The sequence below is a fragment of the Catharus ustulatus genome, chromosome 2 (assembly GCF_009819885.2).
Source record: "Catharus ustulatus isolate bCatUst1 chromosome 2, bCatUst1.pri.v2, whole genome shotgun sequence".
Classification (NCBI taxonomy): domain Eukaryota; kingdom Metazoa; phylum Chordata; class Aves; order Passeriformes; family Turdidae; genus Catharus; species Catharus ustulatus.
In genome coordinates this window covers 30,684,269-30,706,307 of record NC_046222.1, presented here as the reverse complement: position 1 = coordinate 30,706,307, position 22,039 = coordinate 30,684,269, and the positions used below count along the sequence as shown (strand labels likewise).

The 22,039-nt window shown below is 41.3% G+C and overlaps 1 long non-coding RNA gene across 5 annotated transcripts in view; it reads left to right on the top strand.

The window, feature by feature from the left end:
• Nucleotides 1–22,039, top strand: part of LOC117010830 — a 62,964-nt gene that overhangs the window by 23,955 nt on the left and 16,970 nt on the right. For 4 of the 5 annotated variants that reach the window (XR_004420774.1, XR_004420772.1, XR_004420773.1 and 1 more), the window contains exon 2: nucleotides 5,791–5,896. The exons of the other annotated variant lie outside the window; for it this stretch is intronic. This is a non-coding gene — a long non-coding RNA (uncharacterized LOC117010830). The remainder of the gene's footprint in view (nucleotides 1–5,790; nucleotides 5,897–22,039) is intronic. 5 annotated transcript variants of the gene reach the window in all.

Genomic DNA, 22,039 nt, shown 5'->3' with positions numbered 1-22,039 from the left:
TCATAATGCATCAATAAAAATGTGTTGTTTCATTCTTAAAGTTACTTCTGTTCTAACACATGGGTGTTCAATTGAAGTTAAGGCGAATTTACTTCGTTTTTCAAAGGCTAAAGTTTTATCTGAGATAGATTGTCTGATTTGGATATATACTGTGTTCCCTTTGCAATGCTTGACTGAACGAATCATTGAAGAACTGGAGATACAAGAGACTTTTTTTACACTGTACAAAAATATGAGAATCAAAACATGGTTCTTACTCCCCACAGGCCTGATGAGTAACAAAAATTTGAAAAGAGACAGGGAATAGAAAGAGGATAAAGCAAAAACTGCAAGCATAAGCAAATCAAAAATAAGGAATTAATTCATCAGTTCCAGTCAACAGGCAGACTTTTTGATGCTTACAGGAAAGCAGGGTTTCTGATACAGAATGGTTACTTGGAAAGACAAACACAGTAAATCTGAATCTCCACCCTCCCTCCTTTTCCCTGGATTTTTACACTGAGCATGATGCCATATGTATGGAACATCCCTTTGGTCACCAGGGTCAGCTGTCATGGCTGTGTCCTCTCCCAATTTCTTGCACACCCCCAAGCTACAGGGCTATGTGAGAAACAGAAAAGGCCTTGATGTTGTGTAAGTGCTGCTTAGCAGCAACAGGAGTTTCATGTATTATTTACACTGTTTTGGTCACAAATCCAAAGCACAGCACGACATAAGCTACTATGAAGAAAATTATCTGTGTCTCAGTCCAAACCAGGACAGCATGGCAACAGGTACCTGCATGTACTCTCCATGGTCCTCACAGTGACTTGGTAAAGGCCAGCTTGTTCCCAGAAAAGGCTCTATCAAGACACTGTCAGTCATGGCCATGTAGCCAAGCTACAGATTGAGGGCTTTTATGTACCTCAATGGAGTCTGTGTAATTTCTCCAATCTGCTAGGGTCCCTTTGGAAGGCAGATCTATCCACCACCATAATGCTCTAGATAATCCTGGTCTAGGTTAGCCACTTATGAAAGTAGAACTACTGCACAGAATTTTTAAAAACCCATCTAAATAAGAAACAAATAGTAAATTCACGAATACAAGCCACACTGAGTATAAGCCGCATCTCCGGGTGTTGGCAAACATTTCGTTCTTTGTCCATAAATAAGCCGCACCCGAGTATAAGCCGCTCTGTCGTTCGCAGCGAGGACCCGCGTGCAACAAAGTTGCCAAATAGTAACAGAACTGAGGCAGGGAGGGGTTTACTGGCTCAGCTCGGGCTGTGAGGGCTTGGCCCACTCGGGGCTGCCGACAGGGCTGGGTGGCCCAGCCCGGCACTACCGCTCGGTGGGGCAACTCGGGGCCGGCCGCCGCCGCTGGGCTCGCTCGCCCTGGCCCGGCGCTGTCCCGTGGTGGCAGGCAGGGACGGAGCCCCACCCCGCCCCAGCGGCAGCGGAGGCGGGCGGGGATGGAGCACCCCGCCTCCTCCCCGAGCCACGGCCATGGTGGCACAGGGCCCCCGCCGCCTCCCCGAGCCGCTGCCATGGCGGCACAGGGCCCCCGCCGCCTCCCCGAGCCGCTGTCATGGCGGCACGGGGCCCCCCCGTCTCTCGCCCGGGCTGCGGCAGAGGAGGGAAGGAGAGAACTCTCCCGCCTCTCTCCCCGCCCCCCGTGCTGCCTGCAGGGAGCCAGGCTCCGCCTGTGGTGCAAAACAGAGTAACAATTTGCAACAATCGCGAAATGCCGGCTTTTACTAACAGGTGCTTGGCTCCGCACCCTGGCTGGCACTTCTGAGGTTGTAAATGTCAGAAAATTATTCACATATTAGCCACTCCTGAGTATAAACCGTATTTCCAGTGTGGGAGCAAAATTTTAGTCAAAATGGTGCGGCTTGTATTCGTGAAACTACTGTAATTGTATTTACAATTTTAATTTATATGTGTTTCACAGTGGTTCTAATACTCTTTGCCTACACACCGTGGTTTTTAACTGTATAAATAATTTAATTTTTCCCTCCAGAGAATTGTAGATTCCTTTGAGTAGACAACAGGATAGATCAAAGGTATTTGGAATGTTTCATCTGGTAAAGGCAGATTGAGAAAGGAATGGTATAAGCCTTGTTCACTTATAAAACCCAAAAAACAACACACTAAAGATAGTAGTTAGCTGGAATAACATCTACTGGAGGAGGAGGAGGAGGAGGAGGAGGAGGAGGCAGAGGAGGAAGAAGCAGAACAGTGCATGAAGCAGCAGCAAAAGATGAAGAAGTGGAAGCAGAAGTAAAAGGAAAAGGAAAAAATGAAATAAAAAGAAAGCATTAAGAGCAGTTATTGGAAATACTCCTGGTAATTGTTATATATTGGTTTCATCTTCCCTTTACCAGGCTAAGTATCTTCTTTGCAGATCATGTGCTCTAGGCCCTACACCATTTCAGCATCCCTCTGCCAGACCCTTTCCAATTTTTCCACATACTTAATCCAAAGTAATATGAGCAAAAGAAGTGCCTTAGCTCTGATAGGAGGGTTATAGCTCATAGCTCAAGATTGCATTTTCATAGGCTGATAGTAGCTAAAAAATGCGAAGTGGTACCTCACAGGGCTGTCACAGTTTCCTATAGACAGATCTCCATGTTTAAACACAGAAGAGGCTTCACTTTCAAGAAGGTTTTCTTGAACCAATATATGGTCCAGCAGTTAAAAGACTCTGTGAAGGCAAAATAGGTTTTTCTTTATCAAATGAGAGAATTCTCACTGGATTTTCTTGCCTTTGTAGCTTAACTAACCATCAAAGTAGGAGGTTTTGCATAAATTTCCCTCTCTTTGAAAAGCAGCATGTACAGGAAACATGGACCCCAGATTTTTATCAGTGTTCTGAATTTTTGATGCTGTTGCATTTTCCAATCCAACTGGATGTCTCTCCAGTTTATATGGTTCCTATGAAATGAAAAGAAAGTAATTTCACAATTATAAGCTGCACCTGATTATAAGCTGCACTTCTAGGTGTTGGCAATGTTTTGTTCTTTGTCCGTATATAAGCTGCGCCGGATTATAAGCCACACTTTCGTTCGCAGCCAGGATGCTCGAGCAACTTTCACCAAGTTGCCAATTAGTAACAGAATCACGGGATCACGGGGTTTACTGGCTCACTGCTGGGGCTGTGCAGGCTCAGAGTAGCGGTGCCGCCCTGCCGTTGGGGCCGTGCGGGCTCTGGCTTGGCTTGGGGCTGCTGCGGCCTCACACTTCCAGGTTGGCAAATTTCTGAACTTCATCCATATATTGGCCACTCCTGAGTGTAAGCCACACTTCCAGGTTGGGACCAAAATTTTAGTCAAAATGGTGCAGCTTATAATTGTGAAATTACTTAGTACTTTTATCTACAAACCTCAGTCACAAACTTAGAGCACTGAAATAATCCACACTGCAAAAACATTCGCCTTTGCCTTGTTTTGTCCTGACACAAAATAACTCATTACAGCCACAGAGTTGTCACCTAATTAAGTAAACAAGTATCTGTAAGATAATGGCAAAATCTTTACCTTGGTTGATGCATGATTTTGTGTTCCGAGCAATGATGGCACTGTCACAGAGTAACAAAAGTGGCACACTATATGTTGTATGAAATAAGAGAGAAGGAGGTGGAGATGTGGACGTCATACGAGGATTTTTGTGCTCACATTCAAAAAGAGTTCTGCTCCCCACGCTGGTTTGTCTGTTTTGACTGTAAATTCTTCAGAGCATGGACTTTCTCTTACCTGGGGACAATGTGCACTAATATAATCTGATCTTCCTCAATAATGATTTAGAATAAATAATATGCATAAGCAAGTACACTGATGTAAAGAGTAACTTGCTCAGTTAACAATAAAGTAAGTGTTTTGTACAGCATCTGCTACTCCCTCACTGATTAAAGAGGTGCATGATAGACTCGAAGAGAATCCAAAGACACACTTGCTGGCAGAGAGATTCTTTCTGTACTTAGCAGTGTGAGGGAGAACCTGGGAAGTTACTAGAGTGTGTATGGTCTTTCCGATCCACACTGAGGAGTGTTAGAGGGAAGCACAGATCTCTAGGGGCAGTAAGTTTTGGTGACAAGTTCTGCTTCATTTGTTACCTGTGCTACTGATGTAAAAAAGAGAGTTTAGAAGTTTTACATCAAAATTCCTCCAGGACACGGCTTGAAAAATCAGACAAGAGGACTTCACTGGTTAAAGAAAAGGATGTTACAGTAAAGAAGAAAAAGCAGAAAGGGGAAAATGGGTAACATTACTCAACTTGGAGAACGTCAAGTTAATCTTAACACCTTGAATTTTAATTAGAATATGATTTATTGCATTCTATATTATTCAGTTCTCAGAACAAAGCTGAGGAACTTTTTAAAATATCATTACTCTTTGCAAATACTCCATGGACACAGAAACCAGGCACTATATTTGCAAGTGATGCCTAAAAAATTTAGTGGACAACAAATTGGTCATATGCTCAAAGTATGATATAAAAGGAAAGGGGTGAAAGAATATAATACCAAACAGCATTTTCCAAAGTATTATTTCTTACACAATTATGGCTATTTGTCTACAGAGTTCGTAAAGCATGCTTAGATTCCAGGCCCAATGTAACTTTGGCTAGAGTAGTATGTTAAGGTTTATCTTCAGGACTAAGTGCTGCAGTTTGTTCAAGAAGCAAGGAATTTTATGCAATTGAAATTAAACCACACTAAGCAATTAAACAAAATAAATATTTCATAGTAAGTATAAGATCAGAACCCAGGCCACCACACAACCAGATAGACACTTCACGAGTAAGTTGGATTCATTCTTGTATAGTTTTGTAGAACACATAAGGGGATTTTTTCTTAGAACACAGAAGAGAAAAGTGAAGCTAGAAGCAACATTGACATAACATGATACTGATCATGCCTGTCCTAAAGCTGTTAGCTGCCTCCTAATTCCTGTTTCAAATGAAAAACAAAATAAGATAAACCAAACAAGAAACCCAATACAGATGAAACCAACAAAGCAAACACCCAGACACATTGATACTCTCTTTGAAAACATGAATGTCACAATAACTTGAGGTTCAGAGATTCATTTTGCAATGCTGATACCACATGAACAGAGAAACAAATTATGTGATGTAAACTGGTTAATATTTGTTAAAGCGATGAGACTCATGACATTGCTTGAAAGAAATATGAAAGACTTGACAACTATGAGAAGGTGGGACTTTGAAAAGATGCAAATTATCTGTCATGAAATATTAAATTTGGATATCATCTTTTGAAAACTTCTGCATCAGTCAAGAAAAATGCAGAGAATGTGAATTTTTGATTCTACAGAAAGCTAATAGTCTAATGTTTTGCTTTAATTAAAACATTAAGATGGGCACATATCCCCCACTCACACATCAGTCTAGATGTTTAATGTAATATTTCTTCTTGGCAGTTGTTTGTCACAAATTATGATTGTTAACAGCACTTGCACTTTACTACAGGAAAATAGGGGCAGGCATACATGAGTGTCAGTATTTTTCCAGTCACAGTAAATGTTCTCAACAACACTGTTCAATGAGAGGAAATTCCATAGGACATCGTGGCAAATTTGCATTTAAATGAATGCCTTCTATTTCTGCATTCTAAATAAAATGAACCATCTGCAGCTAGACAATATATCTAAAGTTAGCATGATCCAAGGAGCTCCAAGGTACGGGATAACAGCTCCCATTGATAAAAACAAGCAGCAGACTAGGTTTGGTCAATAGTTAATATCTCTGATAGAAATGCAAAATCTGTTTGTTTGTTTCTTGTTTCAGAATGGGAGAACAATTTGACTCTTGAGGAACTGCTAGAAGAAAAGTTCACGAGTTTTTATGAATATTCATTATTTGCAGATGTTCCACTACAACAGATTAAAATTTTGTAAGTACTCATTGTTTGGGCTAAGGGAGAGTTAATTTTCTTTATAATAGGTTATGGTGCCATGCTTTGGATGTGTGACACCAAAACAGTGTCAATAATGCACCAAAGTTTTCAATACTGCTGAGTAGCAATTGCACAATATTGACGCTTTTTTGTTTCTCATGTGGCCCTGCCCATGAGTAGGTTTTGAGTGTGGAAGAAGTTGGGAGAGGACAGAGCCAGGAGAGTTGACCTCAATGACCGAATGGATGTCCATACCACATGGCATCATGCTGAACAATAAGAGCTGGGGAAAGATGGAGAAATGGGAAAGATCAAAGTGTTGGCATTTGTCATCCCGTTAGGCGTGATGGAGCACTGCTTGCTTGGAGGTGGCAAAATATTTGCCTGTTGATGAGAAGTAATGAATGAACTCATTTTTGCTGTGCATGCAGTCTTTGCTTTACCTATTAAACCATCTTTATCTCAACCCATGAGTCTTCACACTTCTACTCTTCTGTTCATCTGCCCCTTCCCACTGCAGGGGAGTGAGCGTGTGGCTGGGTGGTGCTTAGCTGCCCACCCAGGTTACACCACAACAGTACATTTTTAGTTACCTCTTCCCCCTCAACACCAATATTTCTTTCATAACTGTTCCCAATCCTGCATTATGTTCTTGCACCAAATATTCTTGGTATGCCACATATGCTTGAATAAGGACTAATTAATTAATCAGCTGTGCTACTGAAATTTTATCCTGAAAACAAGAATCCTTCCAAATCCTCCTTCCAAGTTTATTGTATTAAACACTGTGGTTCCACAACTCCTTCTACGACTCTCTCTTCCAAGCCAAGTGGGTCTAGCAGGTTAACCGCTCCTCATAAAGGAATATTCAGCCTGTGTTCCTCAACTCCCATTGTTATTTATTATGCCTCTAGATACCAGATATATGCTATTTTGGGGTGACTAAATAATTCCTGAGAAATGTACGCCACCATACTCCAAAGAAACACTGCTGTCTCTAAGATGATGTCACAGTCCTGATTTTATGACCTTTTGAGAGGGCAGAAGTAGAAATTTAACTTGAAATACTGTGTGATCCTATCTTACCAATTACAAATGCTTATACCACATGTTTTTACACCTAAACAGAAATCCAAACCCATGTTCCTGTCACTGCCACTCACCCAAAAGATGAATTAACCTTATTCATCTCTTTATCCTTTGCTTCCCTGCTTCCATATCTGGAATACTACTGTGTTTTAATTCCAGCCACTCAGTATCACCCAGCCACATGCTCCCCCCTCTCCCCTCAACAGGATAGGGAGGATAACGGGGAAAAGGAAAATTCACAGGTTAAGAACATTGATTATTGAAATAAAGTAAAAGATGATGATGATGATGATGATGATGGTGAAAAATAATTTCAAAAGGGGAAAAGGAAAACAAGTGATGCACAATACAGTCACTCACCACCCACTGACCAATATCTAACCCATGCCTGAGCAGCCAACTCCCCTCCATTTAAATACTGAGAATAACATTGCATAGCATGGAACGTGTCTTTGGCCAGTTCAGGTCAGTTGTCCTGGCCATGCTCCCTCCCAGCTTCTTCTGCACCTGCTTGCTGTCAGAGCATGAGAAATTGAAAAGGTCTTGATTTAGAATAAGCAATGCTTAGCAACAACTGAAACATCAGTGTGTTATCAACATCATTTCACACTAAATCGAGACACAGCACTGTGCCAGTTACTAAGAAGAAAATTAATTCGATCCCAGATAAAACCTGTACTACATCACTTGTTCCATATAATGTATGTCATGCCACACTTTCAATACCCAATCATCTTTCCTGTTTTTTGATATATACACACAGATATATTCTCTTAGTGTATGGACCATTTATTGAGTTCATTTAGTCCATAAAATTGGGCTCCATCTGTCATAACAATCTTTCAAGGCAGCAAAGATGGTGTGTTAATTGTTGCATATTGAAGTCAGTTCTGATTCCATCACTGCTGCGCTTGTCCTGTTTCATCAAAATTCAGTTTTCATTAATATGGAAATCAAAAGAAAGTGGGGTCCAGATCCCAGTGTGATGAGCATATAGCCACTGCACAAGTGATAATATATAGTGTTATCTAGCAATTAACATAATGTATTTTAATTGATTGACTATTCTTACCCCACATCAAATCCCCTGAGGCACACACCAGACCTTCCCATCCTCCCACTTCACCAAGGGCACTCAGGCTCCTGAGTAAAAGCAATCCTATGGATGGGTCAGCCTTTGCCTGAGGCAGGAATAACCCAGACTGTTTTCCCTGGAGTATTTATGTCCACTACAGGAACTTTATCCAATTCTGCAGTCGTAAAAGTTCAGGCAGGGCCAGACCAATTGGCAGATTGCCTGGTGTTGACTAACCAGGTCACCTTTGCAAATGTGTAACCCAAGTCTGAGGGTTCCACCATCCATTGCTTTCAGTGTAGTTTTTAATAGTCCATTGCATTGTTGAATTTTTCCAGAGCCTGGTCCGTAAGAGGGGATGTGATATACCCACTCAATTCCCTTTTCTTTAGACTATGTATCTATAAGGTTCTGTTGGAAGTGAATCCATTGTCTGGAGTTACGTCTGGAGTACCATGACACAGATATTTGCTTAACCCTAAACAAAATCTGAACTGAAATCAACAGTAGGTGGACCAGGTTTGTTTTGAGGTAATTCAAAGGATATTCAATACCTTTAAAAATCTCACATACTACTGTAAACAGCCTGAAGGGCAGGAAGGCAGGTGGGAAGACAGGAAGGAAGCTAGGAAGGAAGGAAGGAAGGAAGGAAGGAAGGAAGGAAGGAAGGAAGGAAGGAAGGAAGGAAGGAAGGAAGGAAGGAAGGAAGGAAGGAAGGAAGGAAGGAAGGAAGGAAGGAAGGAAGGAAGGAAGGAAGGAAGGAAGGAAGGAAGGAAGGAAGGAAGGAAGGGAGGGAGGGAGGGAGGGGAAAAGCTGGAAACTGTAGTTATTAGTAGCTCCCAATAGATGGCTCCCAAAACACAGAAGTGACAGCAATGCTAAGCACAGATCCCACATACCAAATTAGTCTCACAACCAGTGATTCTATCGAATCATAATCCGGTATTTCATAGAACAACAAAATGAGAACCTTAACCCAGACCTCGAGAAGGATAGACAGCACAACAGGGAGCACATACATCAAGTGGAGTATTATATGAGCACACATGCAGAAACTCTGAGAGCAAATAAATCAGCAGTGTGACCAGTGACTATTGAACTTATACAATGAACGCTTAAAACAATTTTGTTTTAACACACTCTGGTCAGATCTGTTGTTTTCTCAACTCTTTTTGCCCCACTCTGGGCACCAAGGATTGTTGTGGTTTAACCCCTGCTGGCAACTAAGCACAGTAATTTCACAATTAACAAGCCGCACTGACTATAAGCTGCATCTCCGAGTGTCAGCAACATTTCATTCTTTGTCCATAAATAAGCCACACCTGATTATAAGCCGCTCTGTCGTTCACAGCGAGGACCCGCGTGCAACAAAATTGCCAAGTAGCAACAGAATCGCGGCGGGGGCGGGGGTTTACTGGTTCGGCTTGGGCCGTGCGGGCTCGGCCCGCTTGGGGCTGCCGATGAGGCCGGGTGGCCCAGCTCGGCGGGGCTGCTTGGCAGGGCCGCTTGGGGCTGGCTGCCGCCTCTGGGCTCGCTCACCCCGGCCTGGCGCTGCCCCGCGGTAGCAGGTGGGGACGGAGCCTGCCGACCCCTGTGGCAGTGGTGGTAGGTGAGAATGGAGCCCGCTGGCACCGACGGCGGTGGTGGCAGGAGGGGAAGGAGCCCCCCTGCTCCTGCGGCGGTGGCAGGTGGGGACAGAGCCTGCCTGCTCCTGTGGTGGCAGCAGCAGGGGAGGGCGGGAGCCCTCCACCTCCCCCCCTGGGCTACAGGGCCGGCAGGAGGGAGCCCCCGCCTCTCCCTCGGGCCGTGCTGCCTGAAGGAGGGAGCCCCCCACCTCCCCCCGCCACCGCACTGCCAGCATGGAGCCTGGCTCCATCCGCCGCGCAAAACAGAGTAACCAATTTGTAATGATCTCACAGTCCCGGGTTTTACTGGCAGGTGCTCGGCTTGGCACCTTGGCTGCACTTCCGGAGTTGGAAATTTCAGAAAATTTTTCACATATTAGCCGGTCTATTAGCCGGTCCTGAGTGTAAGCTGCATTTCCGGTGTGAGAGCAGAATTTTAGTCAAAATGATGTGGCTTATAATCCTGAAAATACTGTACTACACAGCCACATGCTCACGCTTTCTCCCACCCACAATGGAATAAGGAAGGGAATTGGAAAAGCATAAAATTCGTGGGTTGAGAAAATAACAGTTTAATAATAATAGTCATGACAAAAATAATTTAAAAAGGAAAAGGAGAAAACAAGTTAAAACCCAAGAAAAACAATTGATGCACAATACTCACCACCCACTGACTCCCCAGCCTACACCTGTACAGCACTTGGTGGTTTCTGGCAAAATTCTCCCTAGCATATGTACTGGGCATGGTGTTCTCTAGTACAGAATATACCTCAGGCCAGTTTGTGTCAGTTGTCCTGGCCATGCTCCTTCCCAACTTCTTGTGTATCTGCTTGCTGACAGAGCATGGGAAACTGAAAAGTCCTTGATTTAGATAAGCTCTTCTCAGCTACAATGACAACATCAGTGTGTTATCAATATTATTGTCATACTAAATTCAAAACACAGCTCTGTGCCACCTACTAAGAATATAACTCCATCCCAGCTGAAATCAGGACAAATATACCTCTCTGCCTGAACATCACCACTCTGTTCTTGTCTGGATGTTTAACATCATCTGAGTTCCTGCAGAAGCTTTAAGGGATTTAGAGATATCAGCTCACATTGTGAGAGACTAACAAAGACCAGAGACACCTTGTCTCTGAGCAAGGCAGCCCTTACACTTCAACAGTTGATAGAAGACCAAGTGATGGGGGATATGTTTGGGGGTTTTTGGTGGCCTTTTCCAGAAAAAAATACACTAGAAACAAACCAGAATTTACTGTACAATAAGTAACTACATGCTGACTGCAATATTCTACCATTTCTGCTTCCTTTCCACTGGCACTGTTATCCTGCACATGGGAGACATCTGTTAAAAACAATTTCATTGCATGTCTTTGACATTTCACACTCAAAAACTAAACTAAAACCAACCCAATCAAACCTTTGTGAGAATTTTTTGGAAAATAAATACTGGGAAAATTTAAATATTTTTGTTAACTAAGCCACTGACTACTTTTTTAAGATTTTTAAAAAATGCCTGATTTGATATTTGGTGCAAGAAAGTTTCGGGTTGTTTATAGTGAAAGTAGGAGGTGTTAAAATTAGTTTCTGTGCTGAAACTCACCAACTACAGAACAAAGGATCTTTGAATTCCTAGTAAGAGTTGCACTGTCAGAAAACTACAGAAAATTCTACCACTTATCCCTGTATGTATTTGCAAAGTTAGGAGTGAAAAAATTGATTGGGGTCCATGTGAAAGACTGAAAATAGACTAAAAATTATGGACAAGGGTTTTATGTTGAATTTTGAAAGGGGAAGTCAACCAAGTGTAGAGAAATGAGGCAGACATGCAGATTCCAAAGAGGAATATCATATCTCTTTGAGAACTGTATGCTTGAAAAAAATAAATGCCCAAAGTTAAATATGAACAGTTTTTACCTGTCAAATGTAGTGGAAAAGAGGAAGAATTGCATGCAGTGGTGCACTCAGGTTTTTAACTTCTGATCTAAGGCACACAGATCAGAGAAGGCAAGTGCAAAGACTACTTTAAGAACAAAATGCTCTCAATCTCAATGGCAGTTTGTTGTTCTGCATGAGTTACGTGTTATTTGGAAGACAAAGTGCATCCTCAGTGGACAAACAAAACCAGAGAGCAAGCCAGAGGGATAAAGAAAGAAGAGATACACATTCATGTTAGATTCAAGCTTGAGAAGTGTTCAGGAAGAGATGACAGTGCTGAAGTCGTGAATCCCTAAAAAACGTCGACAGCAAAATTTAAATTCCTACTGCAAGAACAAGGAGAGCACTCATGTTTATATTGAAAGTTCAAGTGGGAATGTTTAATGTATTATTTTACATAAAAGACTTTAAATGGACATTAGGTACTTAAAGTCAGATTGTACTCATTTACTTAACTAAAAATTGGATAACTGGATAGAATATTGGAAGTTCTATTCCAAAAGTGATTACATAAAAATTTCACCTTCCTACTCAACAGATTTGATTGCTGTGTTTATTCAGAGTCAGATCTATTTACCTCAAGGACAAAAATATGCCTTTGCAACTTTTATTCCTGTCCTGTCTCCTTGCAAAACCCACATAATTCAGCCAGGGGTCTAGATGTTATTCATTCTTGTGCAACAGCTAAATCACTCCGCAAGTTTCCACCAAATACACTTGTAAGAGCAATCAAAACAGATTCAGTGCTGATATCAGTAAAATAAATTTTACATTCTACATTTTGGAGTAGATCACAAAAGATTGTATTGGTTCCTTCTGGTCTTCAAAATCTGACTAATTTGACTAAACAGCATTTTAAAATACTGACTTCCCTAAAAGTCATGTATTTTTCACTGACTTAAGTCAAACCTAAATCTATGCAGACATAAATCAATTCTCAATAGTCTTCTGTGACTTGTTGGCATGAATGCAACTGACATCTAGGAAACAAAATTCTTTGGTTGGTACTGTTCCTGTTAAAGAGGCTTCATCCAGATTCCCTAACATCCTTCACTGTTTGTAATGTAATAGAAAGGAATATATACATTTATATACATTTGTTATATAAAGGTATTTACAGAAAATATCTAGAACTTACGTCCCAGCAAGGTTCTTAAATTCAGACTGTACTCTCATATTTAACTTAAAACTGGGTAAGTAAGGACTCCACCTATGCAATGTGAACTATAGAGATTCAACCCTTGATTATCTCCATCATTCTCTGTTCAGTCTTTTAATCTTCCCAAAGTGAAAAGTGAAGTTTTTCAATTCAACTTGCACAAACTTCTGGTAGTATAATATAAGCTGAAATAAAATGTGAAGAAATTTTGGCTCTTTCAGACAAAAACTTCTACTTAAGTCAGAACAGGTCAAACAGAGCAAATAGAGTAGCTGAAAATACTTCTCCCAAGAGCTAAAAAAAAGCTAATAACAAAGCAAATCTAAAAGGCAAACAACCTGTTCTCCCTCAGCATTAGAGGAGAATTGCATGCTTAAATGCAATCTATTAGACAAAAATATTGTAATTTAAATTATAAAGAAAGTTTAAGAAAATTTCAGTGAGTTTTCAGAATTTCAGAAGCAGGAATCTTTAAAACAAAGTGAAGAAAAAAACCTGTATTTAAAAGCTGCCATATAAAATGTCAATGACTTTAGCTTTGAAGATAGCCGAAAAGACCCTTGGTCACAGCTTCAGTAATGTAAATTGGTACAGCACTACTAGGAATCCAATCCATTGTTATTTTTTAAAAATATCTTATGTAGCAGTCTATCACTGCTAAAGGCTTTAGGCTATGTATAAAGAGGATATATGCATGAAGGGACCATGATGACCATAATGCATTTAAATGAAAATGTCTTATAGCTGATAACCTCTAGTATTTACTATACAGATATATATAATTTATGAACTCAGAGAATATTCTAGTTAAAGAAAAATAGACACAAGTTCTACAGGATGGTGCAAATACACACCACAGCTAAACAGCAAACTCTGCTAGCAATATGTAGGTACACTAAATATTGTTGAATAGAAAACTCCACAGAAGCCAGTTAGGAATAACAAATACCATTGTGATACCATAATCAAAATGGAATCTGATAATTTTAATAATATCCTAAGATGCATTTCATGCATATAAAAAGAGTGAGGATTTTAAACAGTTTTTTAGTGTCAGCACCAAGCATTTACTATTTTCATAGCACTTAGTTTGGACAATAAAAACAGGACAGTGAATCAGTCTTCTCTACCTTCAGCCATCCAATGATGCAATCGTTCTGTTCAAAATGCCTACAGAAAAAGGTTGAAATTGAAAAAAACAATGCTCTTTAGCTTGATTACATGTATCTCTGAAGATATATACCTTTTCAGAAAAACAAAACCAGATGAAGGAAAGGAAGAGAAAAAGAAAAGGAAAAAACCTAAAAATATTCCAGTCCTAAAAATGCTATCTTCTTTTTTAAGCTCCTTTTTAATTGACTACTTTAGCAACTGTTTTCATTTCATAGGCACTGAACTGGGAAACATCAGGGTTTATATTCATCACGGATGGTATGAAGGCAGGATGTGTTTAACATACAAAATTAATGTGGTTTAAGCCCAGCCACCCAGATACATGAGGTACCACACAGGTACTCTCTCACACCCCAGCTGCCTTGGCCCCAGCCTCTCCCTGGGGGAGGAGGATCAACAAAAAATGAGATAGGAAAAGTTTTATAACTGAAACACAATGAAATTTAAATATACTATGAGTGATGCACAATACAGTCATTCACTTTGGTGATGGATGCCCAGTCCATCCCTGGTCAGCAATCAACATCTCCTGGCCAGCTCTCCCCAGTTTATATGCTGAGCATGACATTCTACGGTATGGAATATCCCTTTGGCCAATTTGAGTCAGCTGTCCTGGCCATGCTCCTCCCAGCTTCTTGTGCATCTTCTTGCTGGCAGACCTTGGGAAAATGAAAAGGTCTTGATTTAGTGTAGACACCACATAGCAACAACTGAAACATCAGTATGGTACCAATGCTTTTCTCATATAAATCCAAAACACAGCTCTGTGCCAGCTACTGAGAGGAAAATGAACTCTCCCATATGAAACCAGGACAAGAATTCATTTACAAAATGCTATGCACTGCTGTGGTGTTGCTGAGTAACTGAAGACATTTCATTAATAACATAATAAAACTGAACTCTGCACATCATTGGAATAACTTAAAGGAATTAGAAAAAGAATATAGCTGCAATCAGCAGCCTTTGGGATTAGGCAGAGATGAGCAAAGAACAGCAATTTAATCTAGTGTTTAAAATCCTTGCAAGTCAATAAATAATGGTCAGCAGTACTGAAAACAGTAATAGGAAGTATACTGTAGAGAAAAATGCTGTAACATTGAAGAATGGAGTAATCCTCATGGTTTAGGGTATTTCCACCTATGATTTGTGCTATTCTACATCAAATTAAACAGGGGATTCTGGATTCTTGGCCTAGAGATGCAGTTCCTTGCAGACAATACAACTGCTTTCTCTCAACACATTCAACTTCCAGTACTGACTAGAATGCAGCTAAGATGACAAGAAAGCTCAGTTTTTCTGGAGTCAGCCTGTTGCCATCTTCACACAGTAGCTCATCCAACAAGAATGAGGTACCTGACAAGAACACGTATGTATTTTTTTAATTATGAGGGTGGCACCAAGCTGAATATCATACACTAAGAATGGTCAGTTGCTCATTGTTGAACTTGTGAGAAGTTACAGGTGATGTTCCAGCTGCCTGTCAGAAGCAGTTCTGATGCAAAGTTACATAGAAACCTTGGTAGAAAGATGTTTTCCCTGAAGAGAGATCACAGGGAAATGACTTCTGCTTCTTGCTGCTGTCCCATATTGTGCAATCACTTCATATTGTCAGTTATCATGTTCAAAATCCTGGTTCTTACAATCATAGAGTCATAGAACCATAAAGGTTGGAAAAGACCTATAAGACCATCAAGTCCAACCCAGCACCTCCATTATGTTGACTATTAAAACAGGTTCTCAAGTGCAATATCCACACATTTTTAACCCTTCCAGGAGTAGTGACTTCACCACTTCCATGGGAAGTCTGTTCCAGTGTTTTACAATTTTTTTGGTGATGTTTTCTTTCGCTTAATGTCTAGTCTAAACTTCCCCTAATGCAATTTAAGGCCATTTCCAACAGTATTGTTGTTCTTCTTTTTTCAGTTCTGCTGATTTAGTATCTCATTCTTTTGTTGGTCATAGTTAAGCAGACTGCAAAAACACTCCTTGCAGGACTCAGAGACCCTTATAATTTACGCTGCCAACAGTGACAGTAAACAGATAGCTACTTGCTCTCAGCACTCTCCCTGTGCTCTCTCACAGATGGAGCACTGTTTTCACCACAAGGTATAGAAAATTTACCATATGTGAGAAAGTTTTCAGGCATGAATCATGAAGTCAGAACAAAACAAACAAACAAACACAAAAGAACTTTTGCTCTTCTTTTTGTCTATTAGAAGCTTGTATGGGCAGGAACAAAAAAGGGAATTTCCACTACTATATATGTCCAAGAGTGAGCTGTCTGCAGAAAGTTCCACCTGAACATGAGGAAGAACAACTTTGCAGTGCAGGTGACCGACTGCTGGAACAGATTGCCCAGAGACGTTGTGGAGTCTCCCTCACTGGAGCTATTCCAGAACCATCTGGGAGCAATCCTGTGTCATGTTCTCTAGGATGTCTCTGCTTAAGCAGAGTTTTGACCAGATGACCCACTATTGTCCCTTCCAAATGGACCCATTCTGTGATTCTGTGTTCTGTGATTCTGTGAACTTGTGCCATTCTTGTGAAACAACATCTAGAATGTTCTTCTTATGCTTTTCCATTGCCAGGCAGAATGGGTTGCAAAGATATAGACTTCTCTCTTGGACTCTATAAAGGGTTATATTTATTGGTAATAGGATACATTAACCAATATTAACAACCGATTGTTTGAACTATCCTTCATAAAGCTTTGTTGTATTCTAATTGCACAAAAAATGTATGAAGTACCAAGCTTAAGCTTTAGGTGAAAGACTAGTCAACATAGTTTTTGCTTATAGTTTAGGTGTCAACCCCTGAAATACAATTTGAAGTGTAAGCCAAACTGAGTTTCCTTTCTATTGCCACAAGCAACAAAATTCTGCAGAATAAATTAGGATGCTCACTGGCATCTATGTAAATGTGTTAAAGAAATGTCTTTGCTGTAGGTTTCCCACAGCAGTCTCAGATGTCTGATACCAGGAAGAAATAATTTAATATTTGAGTGGTACAACAATAGGATTGATTCAAGCTGAGTACCCCAAACAAAAGAATCCATAGGAATTATGCTGTTACAAGCTATGTTTCCCACCCCTCATGTGACAGTTTGGTCCAATATTTATATTAAGGTCTGGGGTCTTCTTGTTCTCTGCTAGTTGTCTTCACTGTCTCTAGGTAGACTATTTCTCCTCCTATCTCTAAGGCTGCAATCTCTGCTGATGGAGGTAGTGACCTTCCTCGTTTCCTTGTCTTCCACCGTGGACTACCTGTGGAGCCTCCCTTTAGCTAAGCAGATAAAAAGCTCAGCATATTTAGGAAAAATTTTACGACTTGTGGCCTGAGGCTTCAGCAAGTCCACCTACTAATGCTAATAAGTCACACAAAGAGACTAATTCCCTTTCTTCCTTTACAAATGTACCACCTCAGTCCCATTCTTCTAACAACTCCCAGGGAATTTAGCTTCTGCAGTAAGTGATTTCCTACTAGGTCAAAAAGACTGATAACATGAAAGAAAATATATTATCATTCTTTCCAAGTGTTCTCATTGCTCTCTTCAGGCTTTGAAGGACAAATAGAGATAAAAACTAGCAGTAAGAGATGTTTCAGTAAAAACAGGGAGAAAAGGAATATACACAGTGAACAAGTCTATTCAACAAGAGATCACCATGTCCATATAGACATTTATCACAGTATATCTGCTGTCTGAAAGACACTTACAATAATACAATATAACGAGGTTGGTAGGAAGTAGTGATTTGTAGAGTAACCAGGATAGATATGAGCCTCAGACACCCATGTCTGCGGTCTGGTATCACAGCAAAATTCCATTGTAAACTATATTTTAAGACAACATGCTAGACCATGAGACAAAGTGACTGAAATTGTGCCCATTCATTTTTACAGACTCTGTCAGAGAATGTTAATGTCAGTCAGAGAAGCATTGTATATAAAAATTTACATGTCACAACTTGTTCATGAGAATGAGGAAAGGATGTTTCAATCCTTGTCAGATGCTTATCTTGACAAGGTAGTAATTTTAGTTAGATCACACTTGATGGATGAAGCCAAAGTAGTGATAATTAGTCATAAAATTACTTCTGGAACCACGTAATTTAAAAATGATCAATGATATCTGGACTGTTAGCTGTTATGTGTATTGGAAACTGGGCATAGATTAAGTATTAAATAAGATAATAAAAAAGGAACCTAGAAGGTACACTTACAAGTGATGAACAGCCATATAGCCAACATTATGTTGCAAACTCTTTCAACAAAGATCTTATAATGTGAACTTCTTTTTCACCATTAACACGTCTTCTAGACAGCTCTTTATGCAAAGATTACCACTGATTTTTTTGTAAACTATCTCATATTACAGTAATTTCACGACCATAAGGCGCACCAGACTATAAGGCGCACCCCTGGGAGTCGGCAAATTTTACAACTTTGTAGATCATATAAGGTGCACTGGACTATAAGGCGCACTTTTTTTTTGCAGCTCCCCCCGCGCGTTTGCTGGCCGAGGCCCCGCCTCCATCTGTCTGCCGTGGCACCGTGGCCCTGGCTCCACCTGGCAGCCCCGACCCCGCCTCCAGCCAGGAGCCCCAGCCTCGCACCCCTGCAGGCACCCAGCAGCCCCGGTCCCGCAGGCATATGGAAGCCCTGGTCCCGCAGGCACCTGGAAGCCCCGGTCCTGCAGGCACCCAGCAGCCCCAGTCCCACGGTCCCGCGGGCACCCAGCAGCTCCTGTCTCGCGGCCTTGCAGGCACCTGGAAGCCCCGGTCTCGCAGGCACCTGGAAGCCCTGGTCTCGCAGGCACCCAGCAGCCCTGGTCCTGCAGGCACCTGGAAGCCCTGGTCCTGCAGGCACCCAGGCACCCAGCAGCCCCAGTCCCACAGGCCCGTGGGCACCCAGCAGCCCTGGTTCCGCAGCCCCACAGGCACCCAGAAGCCTCGGCCCCGCAGGCAGCCGGCAGTCTTGGCCCTGTGGGCACCTGGCAGCCCCGGCCCCACGGCCTCGTCTCCACCCGGCAGCTGCAGCCCTGCGGCCCCGCCTCCACCCAGCAGCCATGGCCCTGCCGGCTCCCCCTGCGACTCGCAGCTCTCACTTCTGGGTTTGCAAATTTCTGAACTTTGTACATCAGATAAGGCACACCAGACTATAAGGCACACTTCCGGGTTCAGGGGAAAATTTTAGTCAAAAGGGTGCACCTTATAGTCGTGAAATTACTGTACTCTTAAATGTCATGCAAACACAAGAAACCCCTTTCCCAATCCTTTGAAAAGGTTTTCAAAACTTCTATACTGATACTGTAAATTCTTGTAGGATCTTAAGGAATGTTTCTCTCAGTCAGGCCAGAGTGCTTTTCTCTCTGACCGTAGTCACTGAAATAAATCTTCTCTGAGCAGACACTTTGCATTACCAGGTCCTCAAACAGCATATGAAGTTTTTCAGAAGACTCCCCTGCCACTGTTTTGATACTTTGCTGTGCTGGGCATTGCAAGAGTGGTCCAGGGTCCCATTAGGACTTCATAAATGGGAATGCCAGTCCCTTATTCACCAGTGATTTCATAATCATCCTTAGCATAAACACTTCACATAATGAACCTCTTTACAAAAAAACTTAAATATAAGCACTATGACTGCAAAGCTGTCATGTTCCTGGAATACTGACTGCCCCGCATCTCTTTAAAAATAGTAAGGGAAGCCAGATGCAGTCACATTCCTCTCTGAATTTAGTGCTTGATTAAATCATAAGTAAATCATCAGACTATGATGAGCAAACCACCCTCAATACCAAATGATGTTGTAATCATCAAAGCAATGTGAAAAATGAAAATCTCAAAGCAAAGGCTGACTGATTCCAGTATTTTCTAAACATGCGTGGATTGTTGATTAATGTATCTTACACAACCACCAAAAGTAGACCAAAGCATATGATTCATTAAAGTCTGATGGCTAGAACTGCTGATTGATTGCGCTCACATTCTGAGGATTTATGGCAGCTGACTAATTCACTTTTTGAGTGATAATATTATAACTTTATTGGATCAAGGTATGAATACTCAATAGGCAGGAATATCAAAACACAGACACCGACATTAAAGTATAATGAACACATATTGGCATCAATAAAGGTACATTAAAAGATTTTTAAGCAACTGAAGTACATAAAGGCAGCAAAAAAAGCTAAACAGTTGCTGATAGATAATATCAGTTATATGGCATTATGACACCTACCTTTCAGTCACTAGACCTTCAAGATGTTGCATTAGATTAATATATATTCAGACCTATATTTGGTGTATTTCAATTGCTGCAAAATTCAAATTCAATGTAATCAAACTATGTTCTCCAAAAGAAAACAATCCAATAAAATTTTATTATGCCTCTAGCTATTAGGAATCATGTAAAGATAAAAAGGAAAGATTAGAAACAAAAATTCGGCAGAATTCATGGTATGAATAGACTCCCACTTTATTGGTCAGGCTAGCTAGGTTTGGTGCAAAGCTAATTAATAAAAGGGCATCAAAATGTGCAAAAATATTATATATGCAAATTTTTACAGATGGACAAACCTAGGAACCCTGCAGTTTTGTGATGGTTGTAGATCAAACTAGGAAGTGACCAGAGCAGAAATATAATGCAAGATTTCTTGCACTCCATCTATTAGAAAGCTAATCTTCAGACTACTTCATTGTTGCTTCTTTTTCTTCTCAAACAAACTCTTCTTTTGGTCTTGCATCACATATTCATGTAACAAACATACAGTAATTTCACGAACATAAGGTGCACCGGACTATAAGGCGCGCTTTTTTTTTGCAGCAAGGATCTGCCCTCAGCATCCCCGCGCAGTTGCTGGCCGAGGCCCCGCCTCAACTCAGCAGCCATGGGCCCCCGGGCCCGTCTGTACCCGGCGGGGTGGGGGCATGCCTGCCACCGCTCTGCCCCGCCTCCACGGGGCTGGGGCATGCCTGTGGGGGGCTGCCCCACCTCCACCTGGCAGCCATGGCCCTGCCGGCTCCCCCCGTGGCTCGCAGCTCTCACTTCCGGGTTTGCAAATTTCCGAACTTTGTCCATCATATAAGGCACACCAGACTATAAGGCACACTTCCAGGTTCGGGGGAAAATTTTAGTCAAAAGGGTGTGCCTTATAGTTGTGAAATTACTGTATATTCTTGTGTCACAGCATTCTGCATAACTGCATTTGGGCACCAGCTCTTTCATGCACTGCACCAAAGCAGTGGTTGGTTGACAAGATTGTTTTTCAGAGAAGCTTGTGTTTTCATTTTGCTTGTTTGGAACGCTCCTTGCTAAGGACCAATCACTAGAACATACCACAAAAATAATAAATACTTTACCTTTATTTAAGCCTGCAGTCTAAATTAATTAATACTTTGTATTAATTTATATTAATACTAGCTATTAATTAAGGTCTGCAGCATATTCCCAACAATGCTGACTATGTAACATTCTTATATCCATAGGACACAAATGCTATCTCCCCTTGTCTCTTACTTTTGATTCCTTTTGGAACCCACTGCTGCAAACTGAATTTTATCAATGCCAGTATTTTATCAATGCTCCATTAAAATGCTACTTCTCTGATCCCCTGTCTCTTTGCACCTCACTTTGCCCTGATTAGGAATTGCGCAAGTGTGAAAAGTAATAGGCAGCCTCCAGGTCTTGGAACTTAGGGCTGGCTTCTGGTTTCTGCTGAGCTATAAAGAGCAATCAAGCAAGGCAAAAAATTAAGCTTGGGACCTTCTCAGACTTTTTTCAGATGAGCACGTGGCAAAAATCTTCCTGCTTGCTGTGCATCCCTCTTTTACCCTGTTGAGGCTAGAAAATGCTACCAAACAAAAGGGGAGTGTGGGGATACAGTATTATTCTTCTCTGATTCTTCTGAATTATAGCACAAGGGAAGCATGGGAATCAGTCATGTGGCACTTGCTGTCTAGTTGATATGCTGCCGGGATTAGAGGGAGTAAACAGCTGTTCTCAAATTTTCATTTTTAAGTATACCATCCTGAATGAAGGAAGCAGCAGCATGAAATAAAGAGCTACATCAATACACATGG